This window comes from Tupaia chinensis, unplaced genomic scaffold, assembly GCF_000334495.1.
Source record: "Tupaia chinensis unplaced genomic scaffold, TupChi_1.0 Scaffold139431_1, whole genome shotgun sequence".
In the NCBI taxonomy this organism is placed as follows: Eukaryota; Metazoa; Chordata; class Mammalia; order Scandentia; family Tupaiidae; genus Tupaia; species Tupaia belangeri.
Window position 1 is genome coordinate 2278295 of NW_006199316.1, and position 5634 is coordinate 2283928.

Below are 5634 nucleotides of genomic sequence, written 5' to 3' on the forward strand. Positions count from 1 at the left end.
AGCAGGACAAGGGTGGGATTTGATCAGGGGCTCTTCATACTGTCTCTGTACACGCCCACGGATGCCCTGCCATCACCAGCTTCATCTCTTTGAGACGTAAACCTCACTCAGGCGTGTACTAGCAGGCAGTGGATGTGAGTGACAGCGTTACCAGAATCCACTGGAGGCTCGTGGGAGTGCCCTGTGGCTATGAAGTGTGCGGGGACATCCAGGGGAGGCTGGAGCTTCTGGGTGAGCGTCAAAGCTCTCATGTTAACCAGCCTCAGTCCTGCTCCTGCTTGGCCACTTACTAGCAGTGTGACCTGGGAAAGTTACTCTGAACTCTCTAGACCCCTCCCTTTAGTAAAATAGCTCTCGTAATTGCTTATTTATTTATTTTTAGGTTTTGCCATAGGCTGTATGGCCTTGCCGGAGACAGATGGAGAGATGGAGAGTGAGAAACCACTCCTGGGGGAATGGCCATGACATAATCCCTTCACCTCTATTCTCCTCTTGGGATTTTGGGCACACATGCATAAACGGTGATGAGATTTTCTACCTGCCAGGTCTGAGACTTGAACATGGACACCCATGTGGGAGTCCGGCACCTTAACCACCATGCCACTTGCTGGCCCCAAGCCATTATTAATATTGCTAATTGTTCAAACTTTAATCAGTCAGTTGCTATAAACACGCTGCCCTACTAGGGACCCGGGCTTTCAGTATCTGCCCTCAAAAGCCTCACTGTCCATCGGGAAAGGACCACAGAATAGCCAACAGGGACAATGCAGTAGTAAGGGCTTTGCTGGTGAGTACATTTAAAAGAACTGTTACTGGGGCCAACAGATGGTGTAATGGTTACATCACTGGACTCCCACATAGGTGACTGTGGTTCAGGTCCCAGACCCGGTGGCTTAAAACTTACCCAAGGCATGTGTGCATGCCCCAAATCCCAAGAGGTGACTGGAGGAAAAGGGACTGTGGCATGGCCATCCCCCTTGGGTGGGGTTGGGGGGTGATTTCTGATTTTTTTTTTTTTTGAGAAGTTTTTGCTATAGGGCATGTGCACTCGCCAGAGAAACAGAGAGAGACAGAGAGACAGAAAGTGAGAAATCACCCCCCAGGGGGTATGGCCATGCCGCAATCCCTTCTCCCCCATTCTCCTCTGGGATCTTGGGCACGCACGAACATGCGCCTGGCGTAAGTTTAAGCCACCGGGTCTGGGACTCGAACCACAGTCGACCACATGGGAGTCCAGTGACGTAGCCATTACGCTAACTGCTGGTCCCAATTTCTCACTTTCTGTTTCTCATCTCTCTCTGTCTCTCTGGTGAATGCACGTGCCCTATAACAAAAATCTCTTAGGAAAAAAAATCACTAATGGGCAACGGCTCACATCTGCTGGCCTCTGTGTGCTACAGGCTGCATGTAAGCCAAGGGACATTTTATGCTGGCTCTGCACCAGGCCTTTCTGGGTGAGAGCAAGTCACATCCTATTCCTCTTAGTCCTGGTTTTCTCATCTGTTCTAACCAGAAGATGCCTAGCCCTGCCTTTAATGCAAGGTTAGTGAGAATCCAATATTTGAGAATCTCAAGAAATACCAAGTCCTGCTAACACAGCACGCTCATTCTCAACATCGTCACCACTGCAGCACCACTGCAAATAGCGGTGACGCTGATCACATGTCGGCCACTGCTACATGACAGTGTGCCTCGAGTGCCATCACCAACCCTCCCTACAGTCGATTACCTAAAAGATGGGAAAACTGAGGGAGAAAGGTACAGGGCCACCCCCAGCCCCGTTATAGCCTTCTCTGGGCCGAAGCAACCCCTCCGGGACAGGAGCTCAGCCAGTGGAATGCAGACTGGTTTGACCCCCTTGCCCTCAACAGCCAGCCTTAGGCAGGACCCCCTCAGCAATAGCTTGCAGCACCCTGTACAGAGAAGTTCAGGGGGTTGGTTCAGCAAGAGGCCAGGCCAGGAATCCGTGGTTGGCTGTTCCAGTATGCAGCATACGAGCCCCACAGGAGGCTTTGGCTACCCAGAGCAGCCATTTCTACGTACACCATAACCCGGATGCCCCTCCCACATGCTCAGCTCTGTGCAGACCTCTGTGGGGGTGAACAGGACAATGCAGGCGGAACTCCACTCCCCAGGGAGAAGGAACCATGCAAATCAGAGCATGCCAGCCCCACAACCGAGTCGGTGCACGATGGGAACAAAACGGCGCAAACCCAGGCCTGTTTATATGGATAAACATTCTTACAACATGGCCCATACGTCTGATGGATGCTAAGCCCGCCTCGCTTCCTGACATGCGGCACCTGGCTCTGGGCTCGGGAAAGATAATCACTCTGGGAACCGTTCTCCGAGACCTGGCAGAACGCTCACAGTAGAAGGCAAGAGCTGCCTCTCAATGGGGCTTCCTCCCTCCCATGCCAGACCAGGGGGAACCCAACCCATAAAGGGACAGGCTTGTGCACAGTCCTGAGAGTGCCTGTGGCCGTAAGTGACCCTCCGGGAGAGGAAGGTGCCCCGAATCTCTCAGCTCAGAGCAACTCCTAAACAAAAACCCCCAAGATCCCTGCCCTACAACTGGAGACAACATGCTCAGGTTCCAAGCACCAAGCGATCATCTGCCAGTCCCGCCCCAGCCCCATCTGCGAGGCCCAGAGGGGGATAGCATGGGTACTGGGTTGCAGTGGGAGCTCCCGAGGGCAGGAAGGAGGGCAGAGGGCTTTGGAGAGAATGATATGAAGAACAGGCATTGCTGACCCTGAGCAAGAGGGCAAGGTCAAGCTGTGATCTGAAGCAGGGTGGGAAACCGGCTGCCCTCCCCTTGCAATCGAAGAATTCAATGAGGCTTATTCAAAGCCTGTTTCTGAGTTCTGCTGAAAAATTACACCCATAAGTGCTTTTTTATCTTAAGAATTGCCACACACACACTCCACAAACCCCAGACGTTCACACATTCCCCACAAACGCCGCACATCCCAGGCACTGGAGACGTCAATATCAAAGATCACAATTCATGACATACCCAAATTCTGTACAGCAGAAAAGCCAGGTCAGGTCCCTGAGGTTATCCATGCACTCTTTGATATGCTAGACTTCGCAGGAACCCAAGAGCGTCCTCCTCCAGGAGTTGTCATCCCCGTAAACAAACACTGGTGCCTCTAATCCATACCACTCTCCGTGTCCTGCCTGCGGCAAGGCGACCCTGCAAAAGCAGAGCTACCCTGTTGGCCTCAGAGTCTGAGATCATCAAACTTTGGTGGGAAACAGCAGTCTTCAATGGGGTCAGTGCTCCAGAAGCGGGACTGTGTCCCCAGTGCAGAGCAGATTTTCTATGATAAGTTAAATCCCAGGCACCTGGAGGAGGCGGCCCGCGGCCCTGGTAGGCTGCCCTCTGGTTATCTGCTTACCCAGAGCCCCCAGCTGCCTTTGCTCACAGGTACAGAAGGCATTACTTTCTGGAACAATCAGCTAGACACAGGAAAGAACCCCTTGCAGTGAAGCCTCCCTCCATCGGCCCGGCTCCATCCTGCTGCACCCCCACCCCTTTACTCTCTGCTCAGGTGGGGGGCCCAACGGCGCTCATGCAGATGCGGAAAACATCAGGTCTGACAGCTGACCGCTGTTACAGACACTTCAGAAGGAATAAATCTGAGTCTTAAGACCAGCTCTGACCCTTCCTCATTGTATGGCCATGGCCAACTCTCTAAACCAGTTTTCTCCTCTGCGAAATGGCAATAACAACTTCTTTCCATCTTACAAAGCTGTGGGGACCGCCCCAAAGTACTCGACAAACTGCACCCTCCAAAGCAGACGGGAGCCATTCTCATGATGCGACCAGAGTGAACATACAGGTCTGTGAGCTTCCCAACGGTGAGGCCCATCTCGTATTTATCGTGCTGTCCCTGGTGCCTTGCAGAGAGGCTGGTACTAGATACTCTGGGGCACAAACAGTGGGAAAGAATGTGCGGTAAGTGAATCCAGGGGTGAGGTGGCTGGTCTAAGGTCACAGAGCAGGTCACTGAAGGACTCGAGCCCAGATTTTGTGACCCTATTTGCCCCACACTCTCTGTTCTAAGATCACCAAACAGGTGGGGCTATAGAAGGGACAGCGGGTCACAGCAGCTACCCTGTGGACTTGGTTCCGGTGAGCCCTGTGAATGATTCTCAAGGGCAGACCCACCATGAGCCAGGCAATGCCTAACTGGGCTTCACGGAGTCACTGTGAAACATTCTAGCTCAGCGGTGGGAACAAACAGAACCCAGAGTGCTCATAATCCCCAAATGCCTCCGACCGGCTCATCTCATATCCTGATTTAAACTGCATGAAACAGAGAAGCCACAAGAAGGGGTCCGTGGGCTGGAGGACCGGTAGAGTATCTTGTTTCTGGCTCGCGTGCAGCGTGGTGACTTACCTACTGGCGGAGTGTTCCAGCGCTCACTAGCCTTCTCTGTGTCTCAGTTTTTCCATCTGCAAAACAAGAAGATGATCACAATGAATCCCCTGAGACCTCGGGTCTAAAATACAGCAGGGAAACCAGCAGTTAGTGTAGTGGCTGTGTCGCTGGACTCCCATGTAGTCGACCACGGTTTGAGTCCTGGACCCGGTGGCTTAAACTCACACCGGGCATGTGTGCGTGCATGCCCAAGATCCTAAGAGGAGAATGGAGGAGAAGGGACTGCGACATGGCCATACCCCCTTGGGGGGGTGTGATTTCTCGTTTCTGTCTCTCTGTCTCTCTCTGTCTTTCTGGCGAGCTTACGCACTCTATAGCAAAATCCAAACAAACAAAGAAAAAGACCTCATAAATAAATAAATAAACAAACAACATCAGGGTTTTTATACCTAATATTGCTAACCAAGTACCATGATCCCTTGTAATTTGTGGTTAGGGGCTGCAAAAAAAAACAAAACTGTTTTAAAAAGTGAAGTGTTGGGGCCAGCAGGTGGCATACCAGTTAAGGTGCAGGACTTTCACATGGCTGACCACAGTTTGAGTCCCGGAGCTGGCAGCTTGAACATCATGCCAAGCTCATGTGTACATGCCCCAAGTCCCTAGACAATGGAGGAGAAAGGACTGTGGCATGGCAAGTGCCCCCGCAGAGTAATTTCTCACTCTCCATCTCACTCTGGCAAGTGCATGCACCGTATGACGAAAACTTAACCAAAAAAAGTGAAGTGTAATAAATATTATGTGTGAAGGTCAGCAGGTGATGTGGTGGTTGGAGCGCTGGACTCCCATATAGCCAACCCTGGTTCAAGTCCCAGACCTGGCAGCTTGCTTTCTCTCTCTGGTAGATTAAAAGATTTTAACAAATAATTCTTTAAAAATTATGCATGCTATTTAAAAGTTACATGTCTAGAGAGGCACTGGAGGTGCCGTGCTAATTAATAGTTACGTGTCTAGAGAGGCACTGGAGGTGCCCAACTCTCTGTCTACAAAGTACAGACCTTTAATCATTTTGGCACTTATCTTTATTTTTCATAGTTGTCAAAATACAGAAGACCATTATCAGGAGAAACAGAATGAAGAAAAGTCCGACTCCTCAACACACACACTGTGAGCATGTTGAGGTTTTTACAAAATGCTTTCTCCTCTACACAGATTTAACCATATTTTAGAGCTGGGGCTGAAAGAC

General features: G+C 51.0%; 1 protein-coding gene across 1 annotated transcript in view; it reads right to left on the minus strand.

Annotated features, from left to right (window-relative positions):
* The window catches only part of TENM4 (teneurin transmembrane protein 4), a 665800-nt gene extending 661339 nt beyond the window's left edge, over positions 1-4461 (minus strand). The window contains 1 exon segment of the mRNA XM_027765687.1: positions 4410-4461. The gene's annotated coding sequence lies outside the window, so the exon portion shown is untranslated.
* Between the last annotated feature and the right edge of the window lie 1173 nt (positions 4462-5634).